We start from the raw sequence: 23,506 nt of genomic DNA on the forward strand, positions 1-23,506 counted from the left end.
TGCTTTCCAAGGGCATGGAAGATTGTGCTTATTTTTCTTTAATCTCCATCTCTTGATCAACCTCTTCAAAGTCTTTAGCCATGATATGCTTTGGAGGTTGTACACCCTCTTTGGCATCAAATTCAAATGTCTTGGAAGGAGGTTCTTTAACTGGACTTTCTCATGGAGGTTCTGCATCTCCCAAGTCTTCAACCTCTTCTTTTTCTTCAATAATTGCTGCTTTGCCCAGTTGTTTTAGTATAAAATCGTACTCATCCTTGATGATTTCTCTTTCATGACAGCTCCTTTCAACTATTCCTTCATCTGCAAGGGTCTCTTCCACCTTCACCTTTTGGGCCTCCTCTTGCTCTAAGATAAGATCAGACTCCTCCTTGATGTCTTCCTTCACTAATTCTTCAATCACTCCTTCGACTTCAAGGGTTTCTACTACCTTCATCTGTAGGGCCTCCTCTAGCTTCTTATGAAGTATGGATTTGCGAAGATGATTCCTTCCTTCTTGTTCCATATCAACAGCATAATTGGGATCATCTTGCTCTTGGATTGATGGATGTGGGTGCTCTTCCATGGAGGGTGGTGATGGGATGGAAAGATTATTATGTGGTTGAAAAAGAAGTGCACTAACTTAGTTAACGTGACTCTTAACATGGGCTATGATGGCTTCAAGGGCGTTATTGGCGATTACTTTTCTAATTAACTTTGCAAGTTAGCACATATTCCACGTTAGAGGTCACGTTAGTGGGACTAACGTGACTGCTAACGTGGTTCTTCTTTGCTTCCTTTGTCCTAAAATCATGCAACAAAGTGCATCAAAGTTCTAGTCCAAGTCATGAGTCATGCATCATGCAAATTGTCATATAATTTATGCAAAATTCTCATAAAGTCATGTAAAGTGCACAATGTATGCTTGAATCAAGATGTAAGTGAATATCTACCCAAAACTAGCTTATTTTCTAAGAAAATGCATGAAACTACCTTAAAAACAGTAAAGAAAAGGTCAGTGAAACTGGCCAAAATGCCCTAGCATCATTGACTTTAAATTTTAAAAGTTTACTTTGTCTTCAATCTTTCTTTCTTTTAATTTTGAATTTCAAAATCTTTATTTAATCTTTTCTCTTTAAAATTTTCGAAAATCTTCAACAACTTTTCTATCTTTATTTTAAAATTTTTTTAATTAATTGTTTGAAGTTATATTATTTAGTTTGGTGTTTCTTTAGTTTCTCTTTATTTCAATTTTAATTTCAAAATCTTTAAATGTTTTCAAATCTTATCTTATCTTGTTTCTTTCTCTTGACTTTTTCTTTCATTAATTTTGAAATTCAAAATCTTTAATTGACTTATTCTTTTTAATTTTTGAAAAAAAATTTAATACTAAATCTTCTATCTTTATCTTCAAATCTTTTTAAATTAATTATTTGCTTTATCTTGTTTTAATTTTAAAATTTAGAGTTTTTTTTAGTTTTTCTTTCTTTCTTTCTTTTTGAATTTTGAAAATTTTTAAACTTCTTTCTTTCTAATATTTTTAAAATTTTTAAAATTTTCTAATTATTTCTTTTCTATTTTTTTTTTTACTTTTGAATTTTTTCTAAAAAAAATTATGTTCTTTATTTCTTGCTTTTATGTTTGCCACCTGGTGCCTTTAATTTTATTTGGTGTTTTGTGTTGAGGAACAATCATGGAGAAGGATCACATGGGTTACTACTCACACCCAAGGAATGATTCAAATTACTATGGATGGAGGAATTATCAGAATTTTGGTTGGCAAGGTCAAGAGCAAGGAGATGTCAATGTTCCATATTCCGTCTATCAAGAACCATCATCTCCTTACTCATATCAAGAACCATCATCTTTTGATCTTGCCTGTCAAGAACTGGAGCAAATAACAGATGAAATTTTGTAAAAATTTTCATCTTCATTCCCTGCATATTCATACCGAAAACCACCACCTCTCTATCCATACCAAGAACAATGCTCCTTTTACTCATATCAAGAGCCACCATCTCATTATTCATATCAAGAATCATCGTCTCCTTATTCAAAACTATCAACTTTAGAGCTTACAGTGAAAAAATTAGGGGAGGCTGCTCAAGATTTCATACAAGATATGAGAATGAGTGTCAAGAATGTAGAGGGGCATGTGGAGGTGATTACCAAGCGTTGGGCAGAGGAACAAGAAAACTCCCTCACAAGAGAAGCAATATAAATTCCAGTAAAAGAATGTGAGGAAATCATTCAAAGGAGTCCATACCTTAGTGAATTAGAGAATTTTCCACCCTCACACATGGAAGAAGCAGAAGATGCACGACTAAAGGAGGTTGTAGGGGAGGAAAATATTTATGGGAGATTACACTTCAAAGAAGCAGAGAAAGCCATAGAGGGTGAGCTCTTTGAACCACCAATTCAAGCGGTTCTTAGTGAAGGGTACATTCCACCCATCACACAATACCCAAGTCCTGAATTCAAAGTGGTAGAGATAATCAAGGAATGTACTGGAAAGGAGATTGTGACCAAGGAACAAAAGATGATATCCATGAAAAAGAGAAGGTCAGCAAGAAACAATACAACCGCTACCCTAACAAGCAAGGAGAATCAAGCTAAAAACAAAAAAAGAAAACTTGTTAGGAGGAATTCAAATCTGAGGGCACTAATCTCCTCCTCTTTCCCCTTGGAGTAATTTCTTTTAACGAACTGGAAGAAGAAGAAGAAAATTCAGTAATCAAGTGTCAAGCTAATGACTTCAAAGAAGTGCTTGTTGGGAGGCTACCTAACGATAAGTGTCCTATAGTATTTTCTTCTTTTCTATTTTCCTTCTGTTATTTTATTTGATTTCATATTATTTTATTTTCTATTATTTTTCATAGTTTTCTTAGTTTTTCTAATGTTTGTGATCATCTGTAGCCATTAGAACAGAAACAAGAATGCATAGGAGAGAAACAGAATACCCTGGAGGGTGCCCCATACTAGTGTTCAACAGCAGAAGGGAGAGAAGAGCATGGGCATTCAACGCCCATAAGGGAAGCAGTCCTGGCATCTAAACGCCAACAGGGGACCAAATTTTCTTTGCTTGGGGACAAGCAAAATTTTTAAGTTTGGTGTTGCAGAGCGAGCTCTAGGTATATATTATCATCAATGGCACCAAACGGAGGTAATCATCTTCACAGAAAAGTATAGCCTAAGCAACCATTAGCACTGAGGTGGTTGAGTTTCATCCCCCTTTTTTCTTTCTGTTTTTCAGTATTTCATTCTATTTTCTGTTTTCTATTCTAGCTTTTGCATGATCACTCTTAGGATTTCGCTTTAGTTGTTTATTTTCAAAACTTTTATGGTTAAAGATGTCTCATGAATTCCCCACCAAGGATAAAAAGAAAATTTTTGAGAAAGAAGTAGTAAAATGCATGAGATTTTGAGTTATATATTATGAGTTATTCTGATTACTTTGATGTGGTGGCCTTACCTTTATTTTCTTAATGTATAAATTAACTGTGCATATTTGATATTGAAGTTGAGTATATTAGCTCTTGAAGAACTGTGAATTTAGAGAAGTATTATTGATTCTTTGAAAAATCAAACAGATTGATTCTTGAAGCAAAAGAAATTGAAAAAATAAAAAGAAAAATAAAAAGAAAAAAATAAAAAGAAAAATAAAAAGAACAAGGGTCCAACGCTTTGAGCATCAATGGTTAGGAGGGTCAAGAAAATCCTGAGACTGAGCATTTAAAGTCGTGATCCAATGCTACAAAGAGTACGCTTAAGAACTCTGAGCACCACTATTTGGGAATTTAAGCAAATACTTGTGACGTTTATGTATCAGGTGGTAATACTTGAAAACAAAACGCTTAAGTCACGGCTAGGCTCAAAAGGTGCAAATCACTAAAAAGAAAAAGCTGTGTTCAAGAATCAAGAAAAACTAAAAGAGGAGAATCAATAATATCATCCGAATTCTAGTTCCAAAGGATGCCAATATTTTGGAGCTTCAAAGGAAAGTGAGATGCCAAAGCTGTTCAGAAATAAAGAGCTAATAGCCCCATTCAGTTGTTAGAACTGAGCTTCATTGACAACTCTAAAACCTGATGTATTTTTCTCTTCCATTTAGTCCTATCTTGTTTTTGGTTGCTTGAGGACAAGCAACAGTTTAAGTTTGGTGTTGTGATAAGTGAATATCTTATACCCTTTTTCACCTTATTTTCTAGTTGTTTTTAGTTAGATTTCATTAAGTTTTATTATGTTTTTAGTGCAAAATTCATCTTTGAATGCTACTTTGAGTTTTTGTGTTATTTCAATGATTTTAGGTAATTTTTGGGCAAATTTGGCAAAATCTTGTTTAGAGACGAAGAAAGGATAGCAGATGCTATCAGATCCTGACCTCTGTGTATTCCAACAAGCGTATCTTGAGCTATAGAGATCTAATTGATGCGATCTTGACGGAATTTGAAAGCTAACTTCCAGAGATTTCCATCAATATATAATATTTTATACTTCTTTTCCAGAATGATTGCCAAAACTGGCGTTGAACGTCGATATCTAGAGTTTAACGCCCAAGAAAACTATAAAAAATGTTGGTAAAAATGGCACTAATTTTATGGCGGGTTAAAAAACCTGCCATTATGTTTGTTAACTTTGGCGGTGCTAACTTATGCCATAATTCTCATGGTTTTTGTGGCGGCTTTTATTGACTGTGGCATTTGGAACCGCCATAGAATTTTTGTTTTCTATTTTAGTTTGAGTGATGTTGCATATGAGAGTGTGATTAGTATTGTTGCATATGAGAAAGTGTGGAGGATGTCAATAACGAACCCTTATTTTTTACCATTGTTCATCCCACTGATTTGTCATTCAACTCTTCACTGTCACTCATCCCCTTGTTGCAGCTCAACTCCTCGTTGTTGCCAGCAACGCCGTTGTCGCTGCCTTTATTGAGCTTCTACGATTTGACTTTGATCTGAAGACTTGTCAGCATTTGTTAGAGCTTCGATTTCTATGTTTCTTCAATTCACAGATTCCCTCTCTCTGACGTTTAGCTTCTTCTCCTCGGAGCTCCAAAAAAACCACCACAATCAGCACCAGCACTGAATGCCACCATGGAAGGCGGCGGAGCAACGCTATCAGATGTTTATCAAAGTGCGAAGAAGCTCCTCCTGAATACGTGCGACTGTGTGAATGCATCGAGCGCCTCGACTACTCCGCCTCCTCTGATCTCTCCCTCTCCCTCTCCAACGACATCTCTCAGATCCAATCCTTATGCGTCTAGAAAAGGTTTGGGACGAGCAGTATGTACTTGAAGTTTTATCATGCTTTGGTTTTGGTGATTCTATCTATTACTATTTTTATGTTCTTGCTTGATTTTGATGCATGCATGATTGATTTGATTTTTGTTAATTTGATGTGGCAGAATGGGATTTCAGCCATGTTTTGAGGATCTTACACGAAGAGGCACAAGCTATACAATCGGTTCAAAACTCAAGGCTTGAGCTGCAGAATTCTACTGCACTTGGGAAAACCATCCTTTCATCAATACATGGGCAAAGGGAATGCTTGAAGGTATCTTCATTCTTCCCTTGCCTTCCTTTTATAAATTTAATAAGAGGGAGAGAGAATGTGTAGTATCTGTGTTTGTTCATGTTGGCTTAGTTAACTTATGTGATTTACTAGTGTATGTACTACAAATTTACAAGTGTATTAATTTTTGTTAATTAGAGATGGAGCATGTGTGAATTAATCATATCTTAATTTACTAGTTAGGATTCTTATTCATCAAAAAAATTTTTGCTAATGTTATTAATGCTAACATTGTTCAAAAGCTAGGCCTCTCTGTTCTAGAGAAGTTAAAGTGGGATGGGTTGGAGTTTCTAAATAAAATTGGCTCACAGTCATAAAATATTGCAGAATATATATATATATATATATATATATATATATATATATATATATATATATATATATATATATTCAGTGTGCACTTGCATTACCAGGAGGCACGGATGATAAAGATCAAACGAGTAATAAGGATAATACAAGGGATAATGATAAAACAAGTGATCAGCCTGCCATCGCTGTAATTCGATCTTCACTTCCAGAGGTCAAGAAATCAACAGAAAATTTAATTAGACAGGCTGATTCAATTTTAGGTGGTTTGATTCTTCTGACTGCAATAATTTCAAAATGAAAAATGAAGCACGTTCTTTGGAAGAGAAAGAAATCAAAGAAGATTGTACTAAAGTAGGAGGTGATGACACACAATATTCTACTAGTCTGGAGTTTCTTCCCACATAATGGATTACTGTTGGATGAGAAGAAAGCTGAAGAGATGAGAGCACTTTTTTCAACTACAGAAAGTGTTATGGAGGATTGGGTAATGCTGGCCACTTCGTTAAGTTTGAGTTTGAAAAAGTATGTTTCTTAGATAATGAATCCACATACACGCATGTCTTTTCTTATCTCCTCTAAAATATGTATGCTACATTGTTACTCTAACAATTGTAGTGTATCACCCCAAATACCATTTATGCAGATATCTCATTCAATACACTTCTTTCAATTAGCTAATAATTGAACCTTCAGGTTGCAATTTGGCATTTAGGGGAATAGAATAGGTAGTTCTTACAATTGCTATTTGATATGAAATATGGTTTCTGGTATGTCTAAAAGATGCTTATATTTGATTTTTCAATCTCAACAGAAGGACTTAAGAACTGATCTAATGCTTGACCAACTACCATGTTTATTTATCTCATTTTGGATGCTATATATTAACTATAATTTGTAGTTTCTTTTTTGGCTTTCTTTTTTGTAGTTTCTTTTTTGGCTTTCTTGAATCTATCTGAACAATATAAGGGCCTTAGCAGAATATTTTGAATTTTTACAGCAACAGGATAGCTTATCTTTTGGAGAAGGTAATTAAATTTTCTGCCTTGCCTCTTCTTTAAGCAAACAAAACAAAATAGGTACTGCCTTGCCTCTTCTCACATTGCTATTTATTATTTATTGCTACTTTCTCTTTGCACATTGCTAGATGACAACACCAAGCTAAGGTCTATTATTACACTTGAAGAAAATAGAGATCATAACTAGTTAATGATTAATACAATAATGTAGAAACATATTTAATTTCTCATTAATCTCTCATTATACAATGATGATCAATATGGGAGCCAGCCACATAAAACATCTCTGGTATTAAATGATATTACATTCCTCAATAGAGAGATACATATTGAACATAAGTGCAAGAAAAGAAAAGAAAGAGTGGTGCCATTTTAAGTCATTGCTTCTTTTCCTAGTTTTCCCATAATAATAGTTCACTTATTTTATGGACTTTTCCCAATTTTCTATGTGTTTATGTCCTTTTTCTTTTATTCTGTGATGGGATAGATTTGACAAGATCATCAATAAAAAAATTCTTTCTACTGTGGATTATGTCTTTCAAACTCAAAGGGAGGTTTTTCTTTACTTAACACCCTGTATCTTACTGCATGTATGCTGTCTTTCCATGCTAGAAATAGTATTATAACTTGTGCAAGCATTCATTGAGGAACTTTTGTTTTTAATTTCTTGGAACCGTTAAGTTTAGTGAATGATAACATCTTGGAAACCTAAGCTTTTATTTACGTGATAAATGTGAAACCAAATTCAGTACTTTTGATTCTTGTCATTTTTATACAGCATATATATCATGGCCTTTTTTTGTGTTCTGTTCCATCTAGTTACTGCCTAATTATGATTAGTACTTTTAATTTAGTCTTGTCATCAGGGACATCTTATATAAAGCTATAAACTATATATGAAATTAATTTCATTCTTTATGCTTGTGTGTTTCTCTTACCAAGTATATATAAGCTTTTAACATGCTTTAACATGATTTTGTTTTATTTGTAGAAGATACAAATTTTGTGTCAATATCATTAATTACCATTTCCAATAATCCAGATGTTTAGTTCTTTGTTTTGTTAAACAGGCAATGTCATGAATAGAAACCTATCTCGACCTTTGATATCTGCATATAAAACTTTGATGATTGAATAATTTCAGATTAATAGTTTCAGATTCAGTTTTCTATCCTTTTTTATTGTGCTCATAATTATATTTTTGTTGTAGGGATTACATCAAGAGAGTGAAATTCCATCACCAAAAGAGTTAGGAAGTAGGTCTTCTGGAGCGAGCAACAAAGAAGCATGATCTTGCATGATAAAGATTTTATGTATTAAGGATATATATATTTTGAAGACGGATCGTTGAAAAATGTTATTTTGATACTTTATTTTTGGATTATGACTTTTGATTTTCGGAGGCCATGTATGAATTAAAAATATTGTTATAATATTTGATTTAAGAGTATGGCTTTTGATTATTAATAAATTTTAAAGTTTGAGTTCCAAAAATGTTACTTCAAATAGGTAGTTTCAAACTCATTTTTAAAAAGTATAAAATTTCCATCAAACTGATGTAAAAACAACGGTTAAAAATCGCCCTTTTAAACGAAAACGGTGCCATTATATCCTGGTAAAAACATATAGCAGTTAGAAATCATCATTTTAAATGAAAAGGATGCCATTAAACCCACGTAAAAACGGCGATTAGAAACCTCCATTTTAAACTAGAAAGATGCCATTAAACCCTAGTAAAAACGACAGTTACAAACCACCATTTTAAACAACAACAAAACTGTTATTTTATTTGATTAAAATGGCGGTTAAAATTGCCATTTTAACCGTAAAATAATGCCGTATTATCCACTGGTTATTATGGCAGTTTTCAAAAAACTGCCGTAATAACCAAAGTGGCACCCAGAATACCAGCGTTTCTTGGAGTTGCCATTTTTGGTAATAATGGCAGTTGTAACCGCCGTATTTTTCATAAAAACCGCCATTTTAACCCTTTTTTTGTAGTAGAAGGAACAACCTCCCAAGCTAAATGCCCAAAATTAGCGTTCCACACCAGCTAGGGAGCAAGGACTAGCATTGAACGTCCAGAATCCAAGTTGAACGCCAGGCATCAGACCAAACACTCACCAAGTGGGCTCCATAGTGGATTTTAGCACTCCTTAGGGTTTTTTTATTTTCTTTTTGTAATTTTTAATTAAAAATAATATCTTTTAGGTTTATTCTTAGAGGTTTTAATATAAATAAGAGACTTCTTTCCTCTTGAGGATCACACCTCCCGGGAGGGGAGGATGAGGCACATTACTTTACACCTTCTTCTTTAGTTTTCTTTGTAAATTATGAGGAACTAAACCTCCTAGGTTAAAGTTAGGAGCTTTGCTTGTCCTATGGATTAATATTTTTACTTCTCTATTTTAATATATGTTTGATTCTATTCTATGATGTATTGCCATTCTTCATCTAAATGAATCTGGGCCCCTTATTCTACATGAGTTCTCGCGAGTCCTAACTCGGATAGTATTGAGCTACAGCTTGAGAATACATCACCTAAACTAACAAGTTATCTGGGCTAATTGGGATATGTGACATAAAATCTCATTAGTTATGGGTAATAAGGTTTCTGTGGCGCTAAGGCTAGAATATTGAGCATCATTCTCCTATCCAAAAGATCTAACCTTATCTGTGGCACTTTAAGTAGGATCAAGTGAGAGTGAATTACGTGAGCTTCATCCGTGTTCATATTAAATGACCATTGACAACGGCATTTGATGTAGATTAGAGGAGATTAATTGCCACGACCAATGGCGTTAATCACTTACAGCTTTGCCATAGAATGAATTATTCATTGTTAAAGTAGTTAGTAAGAAGTATTATTCCGAAAAGATAAAGCATCTCCAAAGCCTTAACTGATTTCTCATTATTGTTTTTACATCAATTCCTTATTGCTTTCTTTACTATTTTGTTTTATGCGCCTACAACAACAACTGATGAGGGAAAAATGATTCCACACAAACTCACCGGCAAGTGTACCGGGTCGCATCAAGTAGTAATAACTCACAAGAGTGATGTCGATCCCACAGGGATTGATGGATCAAGCAACTTTAGTGAGGTGATTAGTTTAGTCAAGCAGACAGTAGTGAATTGAATGAAAATTGGAGCAACAGAAAGTAAATTACAGAAAATATAAAGTGCAGAATGTAAATTGCAGTGAAGCTTAAATGACAAGAAAAGTAAATTGCATCGAATGTAAAGGGAATTAGGTGCTAGAAATTAAATGAAGCAGTAGATCAAAGCTCAGAACAATTGCAAAAGAATTAAATTACATGAAAAGTAAATTCATATCACAGCAAACTCAAATGTAAAGCTTCAGAAAGTAAAATTGCAGAAGAGAATTGCAGAAATTGAAATTTCATAAGCCAAATTGAATACTGAAATGTAACAGTGTAGAAAAATAAAAGAGTATCAACTTTGTTAAGCTAGCTGGAGTCTCTAATCCTCCAGCCTGAGCCTCTATCTACTCCTACTCTTACTGTCTGTCTTTTTTGAAATGAAACTGATGCCTTTATATAGGCTTTACAAAATGAAACAAATTACAAATCAAATGAAATTTCTATTCTAACTATCTCTTGTGCCTTTGAGTGATGATACTGGGATCTGCTTGCTTTGAATTTTAAATTGGGCATGGAATCAGACAAATTGAGCAGAGTTGCAGCTTCCAGGAGAGCGTAGCATTCATTTAGAGAACGGAGCGTTCGGGCACGCGTGCGCGTGCTTTTGCATTTTTCGCCCACCGACGCGTACGCGTCATTATCAATCTTCAGCTCCCAAAGCTCGCACGCTCCTTTCACGCGTACGCATTGTTGATAGCATTTTCTTATCGAACGCTACGTTAGCTTAGTGAATGCTACTCCACGCGTGCGCGTCAAGCACGCGTGCGCATCGTTTGTAAAACTTTGCCTCCAAATTATAACTTGCCCGAAAACGCTGGCTTAGTGAACGTAGCGTTCTTTGTGCAAATGAACACTGATTGTCAAACAGAGCACGCTTCCTTGATTTAGTCATGGGCCACACTTTTAAAAGCATGGCCTAAGGCTCCAAAGTGTGCCTAAACTCCAAAATATGCCCCAGAATTTCTCTTTTCTACTTTTTAGTTTATTTTGTGCTTTTTTGCTTCTTTTTCTTCTTATTTTCTACAAAGTTTATAAAATCAAAAGATCAAAGAAATATACAATTTAAGTATAAAAGCATTCAATATTTAAGCACTAATCATCAATTTCTTGTATGAAAAAGCATAGAAAAACATGACATGATGACATGTCATCAACAACCACTATCTTTCTTTTCACCTGACTAAGATCTGTAGGATAACCATTGCTTGCTCAATCCAACAATCCTCATGGGATCGACTCTCACTCACCTGAGGTATTAATTGGACGACCTCGTGCACTTGCCGGTGATGTTGTGCGAGTTCAATTTCGCGCACCACATCTTCAAACCACCACTTATGTTGAACAATCCCACCAAGTTGGAGGAATACTAAGTTGTAGATAATGAAGCTTCACGTTTAAACCCTCTGAAGTTAAATAGCAACCTTCAGAATTGAAAGAATTGAGTACCCTATTGATAAACCACTATTTTATGGTTTATCTTGTGCTAATTTGAGTAGTTTTTATCAATTCTTTGCTCACTTATTCATATAATTTGCATGGTTTTATGAATCCTTCCATATTCTGTGATATAGCTGAAAAAATGTTTTCTAGGCCTTTAAACTGTTAATTTTTATCCTTTATTACCATTCGATACTGTTGATGAGCGGATAATTTATACCCTTTTTGGCATTATTTTTACATAGTTTTTAGCATGTTTTAGTTACTTTTTATTATATTTTCATTAATTTTTATGCAAAAATTACATTTCTGGACTTTACTATGAGTTTGTGTATTATTTTTATAATTTTTCAGGTATTTTCTGACTGAAATTGAGGGACCTGAGCAAAAGTCTGATTCAGAGGCTGAGAAAGGACTGCAGATGCTGTTGGATTCTGACCCTCCTGCACACGAAATGAATTTGCTAGAGCTACAGAAGCCCAATTGGCGCATTCTCAATTGCATTGGAAAGTACACATCTTGGGCTTTCCATCAATATATAATAGTCCAAACTTTGCTCGATATTTGATGGCCCATACTGTCATCTAAACGCCAGCTAGAGACCCTTTTCTGGCGTAAAACGCCAGAACTGGAACCAGAATTGGAGTTAAACGCCCAAACTGGCATCCAAGCTGGCGTTTAACTCTAGAAAAGGCCTATGCACGTGTAAAGCTCAATGCTCAGCCCAAGCACACACCAAGTGCACCCCGGAAGTGGATTTCTGCACTATCTACACTAAGTTACTTATTTTCTGTAATAATTAGTAACTAGTTTAGTATAAATAGCACGTTTTACTATTGTATTCGTATCTATCTTTTGATCGGGATCAATCTGATCTTTAGACTTTTATGTTACATTTGGAGAGGCTGGCCATTCGGCCATGCCTAGACCTTTTTCTCTTATGTATTTTCTACGGTGGAGTTTCTACACCTCATAGATTAAGGTGCGGAGCTCTGCTGTTCTTCATGAATTAATGCAAGTACTATTGTTTCTCTTTCAATTCATGCTTACTTCTTCTCCAAGATATACTCTCGTACTTAATTCAGTTAAGTCAGAATGAAGGGGTGACCCATGACAATCACCTACTATCTTCGTTACTCGCTTAGCCAAGATCCGCGTGACTGACAACCACAAGCGGTCTACATGATGTTCAACGTAGTCATTGGACGACAGCCGGAGTATAATCTCTTGGGTTTCTAATCCACGGACCGAGTTCGTGAGGTTAGAACCTTTGTGGTATAGGCTAGAACCAATTGGCAGCGTTCCTGAGATCCGGAAAGTGTAAACCTTATCTGTGGTATTCCGAGTAGGATCTGGGAAGGGATGACTATGACGAGCTTTAAACTCGCGAATGTTGGGCGCAGTGATAGTGTGCAAGGATAGAGAGATCCTATTGTAACGACCCAACTTCCAATACGTCATGATCGTACCAAAAGTAAGGCGTTACTAACCTGTTTTCCTTATTAACTATTTAATATTAAGCCTTTAGTTCGATATCGTGTTTCAGTTTTAGTAGAAAATGCCAGAAAATTTTGTTTTTATTTATCAAATTATATATCAAGCATCACCAAATAATAATAATCATATAATTATTAGTAAATATTATACAAACAAATTCAAGTGTAACTCAGATACAATTCCTATCCCTCTTTATAAAATAAAATCTTAAGCAACAAATGCGAGCGAATTCTATGAAAGCAACTCAATTCAAAAACTTAACTCATAAATAAGGTCTAACAATCGCCCGCAGCTTCAAACTGAGTCTTCGAACCTGTATCACTGAAAGGGTGGAAGATTTTGGGGTGAGAACAAACCACACGTTCTCGGTAGGGAATGGAAATGCCGTAAAAGTAATGATTAACATGCAAATAATTAACCTACTTAGGGAAACTATATTTTTATCAAACTCTCATGAAAATACTATTCTTGGTTTTACTTTAACTAATTATTTACCCCTTCCAAAGAAAATCTCTAAGCCCAAAACAAATTCCAAAATATAAAAATGGTCACATTAAGCATTTCTCAACCACACAATTAATTTTCAATCACAACGTCAATTCTTACTCACCATCATACATTCACCAACTAATAGCACTAACAAAGATTCAATTCAACACACAAACAAGTCACAGCAAGGCAAACAGCACAATCACAGGGAAGTACAACGAGCAAACCCAATTAAATACAAATGCACACACAAGGATGATGCATGTCTAGTCCTAGTGCAGGTAATGAGCTCATTTATCGGTTACATACCCGCTCCCGATGTTACCCAGAGTCCTTTGACCAGGTAAGGCTTCCCCATTGGCAACACCCATCGCAAGAGTCCTTTGACTTGCGGGGCAAACCACTGCAAGAGTCTTTTGACTTGAAAGGCGGAGCTAGTCTGCCCAACACACTCACTGTAAGAGTCCTTTGACTTATAGGAGCATATGCTAGTTATGTATTTTCTCGATACCTCTGTAAGAGTCCTCTGACTTACAGAATAGCATTATAGCTAAGTATCCCAGGGAAGCGCTCTTAGTGGTCGTACCACCATCTATCTGGCTGCCTTCACGCAGCAGATCATTACATAATCATTCTCATTATCATCATTCATTATCATTCTCATTATTCATCATTACTTTCACTTTCTTATGCAGTACCACTTTCTTTCTCTATTCAATCATACTATACAAACTTTACATCTTTCACTTTTGTAATATCTTGACTCAAGCCATTTCTCTTTACCATTCGTTCATAAAAATCTCAATCATCAATTCAGTTCATAATCTTTGCTATGGCAATCTTGAGTCAAGCCAACTTTAAAACTATCTTTCATTCTAGTTCTCTATCAAAGACTAAAGAAAATCATTTATTTTTAAATTCATTAAACACTTTTCAAAACATAATCTTTCATTAGAGGTAATCAAATAAAACTCTTTCTCAAGTTTACTAACTTCACAAAGATTCAAAAGTAATCTCTCTTTACTATTCAAAATCAAATATTATTATTTCACCAAACTTCTAAAAAGATAATCCTTTATTTCAAACCCAAAACATAACTCCTTTCATATTAAATCAAACTCGAAACATAATTATTTCTATTCTTAATAAATCAACTCAAAATGGAGTCCTTTTCGTATAAATCCAGCTTAAACATAATATTTTTTCTCAATGAATAAAACTGAAAAACATAATTCATTTCTTTTCTTAGCAAATCAAAATCAAATAATATAAACTCCCAAATCCAAATCTTTTAAAATAACATTTCAGACAAGGCCTCAGTTTTTATAAAATTTCGGCAGCACCTCCCCTAAAACTCAGATTTAACCACCCTTACGGGTTCTCAACAATTTCTCTACCTTTTCTCAACAAGTATCAAATTAAAGGTTCTCAATCAATCAGAAAATCCACAACTCGCAATTCCCACATAATCCATCAATCCAACTTCAAACTCATCAATTCATAAATTATGTTAACCAAAAGACTAATAGTTCCTCATTCCCAAATATTCAAACACATTATCACCCAACTTAACCAGAATTTTAGCAACATTGACACCAAAACACACAAAAATATGTATTATTCACAAAATCTTGGTTCTCCTATAATCAACTATTATGTTCACCCAAGAATTCAGCTTCATATAGTTTCCAATCATTTCAAATTATCTTTATACTTTTTTTTTTAAAATAACTGCATTAGTTACAATTCAGATTTTAAGGAATTAATTTAACAATTGATTTACGTTCTCTTTATAATTCACGAGTTCAAACCTAGCTTATCAAAAATCAATTCAACATCCAATGTATTGCCTACAAGCAAAATCAGAATCTCCAGCAAACGTTCACCAAGCGATCCTCAATTAACATTTTGCTATAATCAAAGCACAAACATAACATACTCATAGCTAGCCCAACTAATCAGGATTAAGTAAAATAATCAAACCACTGATCATTATCATAACAACCACAAAAGTAGTCACAATTCACAGCCACAACCAGAATCAATAAATCATGACACAGAAAATTAGTCCAGCCTTTACATAATTAGTTATATACCCTTAAAGTTACTATATTATTTCAGAAAATCAGGTTCTCAAGACAGTTTATTCCTTTAAGTTCTAATCCTTCAATAACCACCAAAACGAATTTCAGCCAGTCACAAGTCAATTTCACAGCCATTCCAATACATTAGATAACTAAAATCAACAGCAAGCACTTATTCTCAATAATCATAATATAGCCACAACTCAACCAATTTAGAATAATCACATAAAATTAGAATTTTCAATAATTACATCAAAATCAAAAAACCAATACTAATCACAGCCTCAACCAGAATTTATCTTATCAATTAATCAATCACTCACAACAAGAACACCCAATGATATTCACAGCCACACTCTAAAATCAATAAATTAATTGAAATACTAGAAAATCATCTCAATACTAAACTTAATCCAAATTTCACAACCTCAAATCAATCAAGCTTATTCCTATCAATTAGTCATAATTATGAATTATTTGCAATTACTCACTAAACCTCATTGGCATTCATAAGTTAAAACTGTTAGTTTTGAAATAAATCCCCTACCTCGATTAGCCAAAATTCGATATTCAAACGCAACAAAACCTTCTTTTATTTTTAATTCGCAGTGGCAACAACTTTGAACCGAACTAACAGCAGCGGCATTTTTGATCACTTCTCAGCAGCAGCAGTGGCATGAACTAATCAATTCAGAACCAGAATAGTACTATTGATAAGCACCAACGACTTCAGTGGCAGCTGCGGCGGTGTAGAGTAACTTAAAGTGACAACTTTATTTAATACAAATAGTCTCAATGACAGGCTTCACAATAGAGACAAATTGGGTGACAAGGAAGAATCAAAAACAGGGTGAAGCTTACCAAAATAGTAGTGGTTCTAATGGTGGTTTCCTGGGCAGCTCGAATGTTGGTTCCTGGTGGCAGAAGGCGCCGGCAACTTGCAGAATTCAGAGGCAGAGGCAAAACAGGAGATAAAGATGAATAGTGACATGGATAAATTGCTTCAGAATCAGAACAGTATCATCAGCAAGCTCCAACAACCTTCCCGGTGACAGCTACGGCGGCGCGGTGGTTCGGCGACAGTGCTATAGCCCTTGTCGAGCTTTGGCATCATCAGCGGTGATGCCTCTCAGTACCATCGCGTTCTGTTCGGCGACGGCCAAGCCTCCTTCCCAGCGACGGCGTTCGGGCTCCCTTCCTTAGCGGCGGCTCTGATGGCAATAGCAAGGCAGAGCAACGGTGATAAACCCTAGTGGCAACAGCGATGGTCAGCGGCGCTCCTTGGACGACTATGCGTGCATGGGTCCAACGGCGGTGGGGTCAGCCGAGACGACGGTGACCGTAGCGGCTCAACGACCCCTCGGGAGCTCCACCACCTTTCTCGCGTGATGACGGCAACCGCTCAGGGGAGGCGACGGCGCAGGCGAGACGCGGCGGTGGCGGCGAGCTGGACAGCACAGAGTGCGGCAGTTCGGTGGTCACGTCACGACGACAGCGGAGCAGCATCTCTTCCCTCTCTCTGTTTCTTTCTCAATTGTGTGTGTGATGTTTACGTTTAGGAAAGGAAAGGGGGTGGGGTGCGGTTGAGTGTGGTGAGGGAGTGAGGGTTAGGGTTTCTCAATTTAGGAATTTAGGGTTTCTGAGTTTGATTTGGGAATTAGGGTTAGAAATTAGGATTTTATAAAAGAATAATGGATAGCTATGAATAGATATTTTGATAAAATTGAAGGGTAGAGTAATTTTAAAATCAAATATACTCTATTAAAAATATTTAAGAACATTATTTATCAACATATTACCAAGTTCAATCAATTATTTCTAATTTAAATTATAAAATGAACAAGTTAATTATATTTTGTAAAGTACAATTTAAGTTCAAATATCAATTTTCTAGATTAAATCATATAAATCTCTATTATTTTTCTATCTCCGAAACTTTAATTTCAATTCATAAAATAATTAATTATAATAAAAATTATAGATAAACATTAATTGACTTAAACTTAAAGTATTTATAAATATCAATCTAATTTCTAATAAAATAATTTCTAGGAGTTCAAATTAATAACATAATTCATTCAAAATAGAATTTATTTAAATTAAATTATACAATTCTTTCTTATTTTTCAATTATCAAAATTATAATTTCAATTATACCAAAAATAACTAATAAATATTATATAAAAATTCTAATTAATTTAAACTCCAATTATCATGAAACTCCATTTAATTACCTTTACTAAAATAATTTTCTTAAAATAAAATTATCAACAAATGAAATAAATCTCAAATAACTATTTTATTTGATTTTCAAAAACTAGGGTTGTTACATTCTACCCACCTTAGAAAAATTTTCGCCCTCGAAAATTTCTAGAATAAAATAAGTTCAAACTGAAATCAAAGAAAATAGAATATATGAACAGAAACATAGGCATTATCAAGGATGAATATTCAAAGAGTCAGATTCATAGGCAAGCAAAGGTATACAAGAATGACAAAGTATGGTTGGAAACAATCAAATCACATTCTAAGGAGGAAATTCAAACAAGAGAATTCCAATGAAAGCAACGAAGAAAAAGATGCACGAGTTTGCATGGCACGAATAAAGATTACACGTCAAAACAAAGCTAACTTTATAACTTCTAACGCTCCCAAACCCCGTAAATCGCATTACCTATTCTTCTATTTCGTCTATGATAACCCATTAGTGTTGCCATATACATAAATCATTAGTATTAAGTTGGCCAGACCTAATACCATGAGGAATGCAATGGTAAACTAACAGCATTAATCATCAGACAGTCATGCAAATAAAACACAAACTCTTGTTTTCAGAACAAGTCACAAAGCATGACAGACAATCAGAGTATGCAGCATAGTCAGTCCATTCCCAAGGCTCTAACAGGAACAAACTGCTCTGACTCCATTTGTAACGATCCAACTTCCAATACGTCATGATCGTACCAAAAGTAAGGCGTTACTAACCTGTTTTCCTTATTAACTATTTAATATTAAGCCTTTAGTTCGATATCGTGTTTCAGTTTTAGTAGAAAATGCCAGAAAATTTTGTTTTTATTTATCAAATCATATATCAAGCATCACCAAATAATAATAATCATATAATTATTAGTAAATATTATACAAACAAATTCAAGTGTAACTCAGATACAACTCCTATCCCTCTTTATAAAATAAAATCTTAAGCAACAAAGGCGAGGGAATTCTATGAAAGCAACTCAATTCAAAAACTTAACTCATAAATAAGGTCTAACAATCGCCCGCAGCTTCAAACTGAGTCTTCGAACCTATATCACTGAAAGGGTGGAAGATTTTGGGGTGAGAACAAACCACACGTTCTCAGTAGGGAATGGAAATGCCGTAAAAGTAATAATTAACATGCAAATAATTAACATACTCAGGGAAACTATATTTTTATCAAACCCTCATGAAAATACTATTCTTGGTTTTACTTTAACTAATTATTTACCTCTTCCAAAGAAAATCTCTAAGCCCAAAACAAATTCCAAAATATAAAACTGGTCACATTAAGCATTTCTCAACCACACAATTAATTTTCAATCACAACGTCAATTCTTACTCACCATCATACATTCACCAACTAATAGCACTAACAAAAATTCAATTCAACACACAAACAAGTCACAGTAAGGCAAATAGCACAATCACAGGGAAGTACAACGAGCAAACCCAATCAAATACAAATGCACACACAAGGATGATGCATGTCTAGTCCTAGTGCAGGTAATGAGCTCATTTCTCGGTTATATATCCGCTCCCGACGTTACCCGGAGTCCTTTGACCAGGTAAGGCTTTCTTGTTGGCAACACCCATCGCAAGAGTCCTTTGACTTGCACGGCGGCACTAACAACCCACTGCAAGAGTCCTTTGACTTGCAGGGCGGAGCTAGTCTGCCCAACACACTCACTGTAAGAGTCCTTTGACTTACAGGAGCACACTCACATACACTAATTGTAAGAGTCCTTTGACTTATAGGAGCATATGCTAGTTATGTATTTTCTCGATACCTCTATAAGAGTCCTCTGACTTACAGAATAGCATTATAGCTAAGTATCCCAGGGAAGCGCTCTTAGTGGTCGTACCACCATCTATCTGGCTGCCTTCACGCAGCAGATCATTACATAATCATTCTCATTATCATCATTCATTATCATTCTCATTATTCATCATTACTTTCACATTCTTATGCAGTACCACTTTCTTTCTCTATTCAATCATACTATACAAACTTTACATCTTTCACTTTTGTAATATCTTGGCTCAAGCCATTTCTCTTTACCATTCGTTCATAAAAATCTCAATCATCAATTCAGTTCATAATCTCTGCTATGGCAATCTTGAGTCAAGCCAACTTTAAAACTATCTTTCATTCTAGTTCTCTATCAAGGACTAAAGAAAATCATTTATTTTTAAATTCATTAAACACTTTTCAAAACATAATCTTTCATTAGAAGTAATCAAATAAAACTCTTTCTCAAGTTTATTAACTTCACAAAGATTCAAAAATAATCTCTCTTTACTATTCAAAATCAAATATTATTATTTCACCAAACTTCTAAAAAGATAATCCTTTATTTCAAACCCAAAACATAACTCCTTTCATATTAAATCAAACTCGAAACATAATTATTTCTATTCTTAATAAATCAACTCAAAATGGAGTCCTTTTCGTATAAATCCAGCTTAAACATAATATTTTTTTCTCAATGAATAAAACTGAAAAACATAATTCATTTCTTTTCTTAGCAAATCAAAATCAAATAATATAAACTCCCAAATCCAAATCTTTTAAAATAACATTTCAGACAAGGCCTCAGTTTTTATAAAATTTCGGCAGCACCTCCCCTAAAACTCAGATTTAACCACCCTTACGGGTTCCCTCTTTCTCAACAATTTCTCTACCTTTTCTCAACAAGTATCAAATTAAAGGTTCTCAATCAATCAGAAAATCCACAACTCGCAATTCCCACATAATCCATCAATCCAACTTCAAACTCATCAATTCATAAATTATGTTAACCAAAAGACTAATAGTTCCTCATTCCCAAATATTCAAACACATTATCACCCAACTTAACCAGAATTTTAGCAACATTGACACCAAAACACACAAAAATATGTATTATTCACAAAATCTTGGTTCTCCTATAATCAACTATTATGTTCACCCAAGAATTCAGCTTCATATAGTTTTCAATCATTACAAATTATCTTTATACTTTTTTTTAAAATAACTGCATTAGTTACAATTCAGATTTTAAGGAATTAATTTAACAATTGATTTACGTTCTCTTTATAATTCACGAGTTCAAACCTAGCTTATCAAAAATCAAATCAACATCCAATGTATTGCCTACAAGCAAAATCAGAATCTCCAGCAAACGTTCACCAAGCGATCCTCAATTCACATTTTGCTATAATCAAAGCACAAACATAACGTAATCATAGCTAGCCCAACTAATCAGGATTAAGTAAAATAATCAAACCACTGATCATTATCATAACAACCACAAAAGTAGTCACAGTTCACAGCGACAACCAGAATCAATAAATCATGACACAAAAAATTAGTCCAGCCTTTACATAATTAGTTATATACCCTTAAAGTTACTATATTATTTCAGAAAATCAGGTTCTCAAGACAGTTTAATCCTTTAAGTTCTAATCCTTCAATAACCACCAAAACGAATTTCAGCCAGTCACAAGTCAATTTCACAGCCATTCCAATACATTAGATAACTAAAATCAACAGCAAACACTTATTCTCAATAATCATAATATAGCCACAACTCAACCAATTTAGAATAATCACATAAAATTAGAATTTTCAATAATTACATCAAAATCAGAAAACCAATACCAATCGCAGCCTCAACCAGAATTAATCTTATCAATTAATCAATCACTCACAACAAGAACACCCAATGATATTCACAGCCACACTCTAAAATCAATAAATTAATTGAAATACTAGAAAATCATCTCAATACTAAACTTAATCCAAATTTTACAACCTCAAATCAATCAAGCTTATTCCTATCAATTAGTCATAATTATGAATTATTTGCAATTACTCACTAAACCTCATTGGCATTCATAAGTTAAAACTGTTAATTTTGAAATAAATCCCCTACCTCGATTAGAGGAAATTCGATATTCAAACGCAACAAAGCCTTCTTTTATTTTTAATTCGCAGTGGCAAGAACTTTGAACCGAACTAACATTAGCGGCTTTTTTGATCACTTCTCAGCAGCAGCAGTGGCATGAACTAATTGATTCAGAACCAGAATAGTACTATTGATAAGCACCAACGACCTCGGTGGCAGCTGCGGCGGTGTAGAGTAACTTAAAGTGACAACTTTATTTAATACAAACAGTCTCAACGGCAGGCTTCACAATAGAGACAAATTGGGCGACAACGAAGAATCAAAAACATGGTGAAGCTTACCAAAATAGCAGTGGTTCTAATGGTGGTTTCCTGGGCAGCTCGAATGTTGGTTCACGGTGGCAGAAGGCTCTGGCAACTTGCAGAATTCAGAGGCAGAGGCAAAATAGGAGATAAAGATGAATAGTGACATGGATAAATTGCTTCAGAATCAGAACAGTATCATCAGCAAGCTCCAACAACCTTCTCGACGACAGCTACGGTGGCACGGTGGTTCGGCGATGGCGCTACAGCCCTTATCGAGCTTTGGCGTCATCAACGGTGATGCCTCTCAGTACCATCGTGTTCTGTTCGGCGACGGCCAAGCCTCCTTCCCAGCGACGGCGTTCGGGCTCCCTTCCTCGGCGGCGGCTCTGATGGCAATAGCAAGGCAGAGCAACGGCGATAAACCCTGGTGGCAGCAGCGATGGTCAGCGGTGCTCCTTGGACGACTACGCGTGCATGGGTCCAACGGCGGTGGGGACAGCCGAGACGACGGCGACCGTAGCGGCTCAACGACCCCTCGAGAGCTCCACCTCCTTTCTCGCGCGATGACGGCAACCGCTCAGGGGAGGCAACGGCGCAGGCGAGACGCGGCGGTGGCGGCGAGCTGGACAGCGCAGAGTGCGTCAGTTTGGTGGTCATGTCACGATGGCAGTGGAGCAGCATCTCTTCCCTCTCTCTGTTTCTTTCTCAATTGTGTGTGTGATGTTTACGTTTAGGAAAGGAAAGGGGGGTGGGGGTGCGGCTAAGTGTGGTGAGGGAGTGAGGGTTAGGGTTTCTCAATTTAGGAATTTAGGGTTTCTGAGTTTGATTTGGGAATTAGGGTTAGAAATTAGGATTTTATAAAAGAATAATGGATAGCTATGAATAGATATTTTGATAAAATTGAAGGGTAGAGTAATTTTAAAATCAAATATACTCTATTAAAAATATTTAAGAACATTATTTATCAACATATTACCAAGTTCAATCAATTATTTCTAATTTAAATTATAAAATGAACAACTTAATTATATTTTGTAAAGTACAATTTAAATTCAAATATCAATTTTCTAGATTAAATCATATAAATCTCTATTATTTTTCTATCTCCGAAACTTTAATTTCAATTTATAAAATAATTAATTATAATAAAAATTGTACATAAACATTAATTGACTTAAACTTAAAGTATTTATAAATATCAATCTAATCATTTCTAATAAAATAATTTCTAGAAGTTCAAATTAATAACATAATTCATTCAAAATAGAATTTATTTAAATTAAATTATACAATTCTTTCTTATTTTTCAATTATCAAAATTATTATTTCAATTATACCATATATCTAATAAAGATTATATAAAAATTCTAATTAATTTAAACTTCAATTATCATGAAACTCCATTTAATTACCTTTAGTAAAATAATTTTCTTAAAATAAAATTATCAACAAATAAAATAAATCACAAATAACTATTTTATTTGATTTTTAAAAACTAGGGTTGTT

The 23,506-nt window shown here is 34.6% G+C and overlaps 1 pseudogene; it reads left to right on the forward strand.

The window, feature by feature from the left end:
* The first annotated feature begins 5,075 nt into the window (after positions 1 to 5,075).
* LOC148552732 (uncharacterized) lies at positions 5,076 to 6,441 on the forward strand (annotated as a pseudogene).
* Positions 6,442 to 23,506: the final 17,065 nt, after the last annotated feature.

Source organism: Arachis ipaensis, chromosome B7 (assembly GCF_059453495.1).
Source record: "Arachis ipaensis isolate K30076 ecotype BB chromosome B7, ASM5945349v1, whole genome shotgun sequence".
Lineage (NCBI taxonomy): Eukaryota > Viridiplantae > Streptophyta > Magnoliopsida > Fabales > Fabaceae > Arachis > Arachis ipaensis.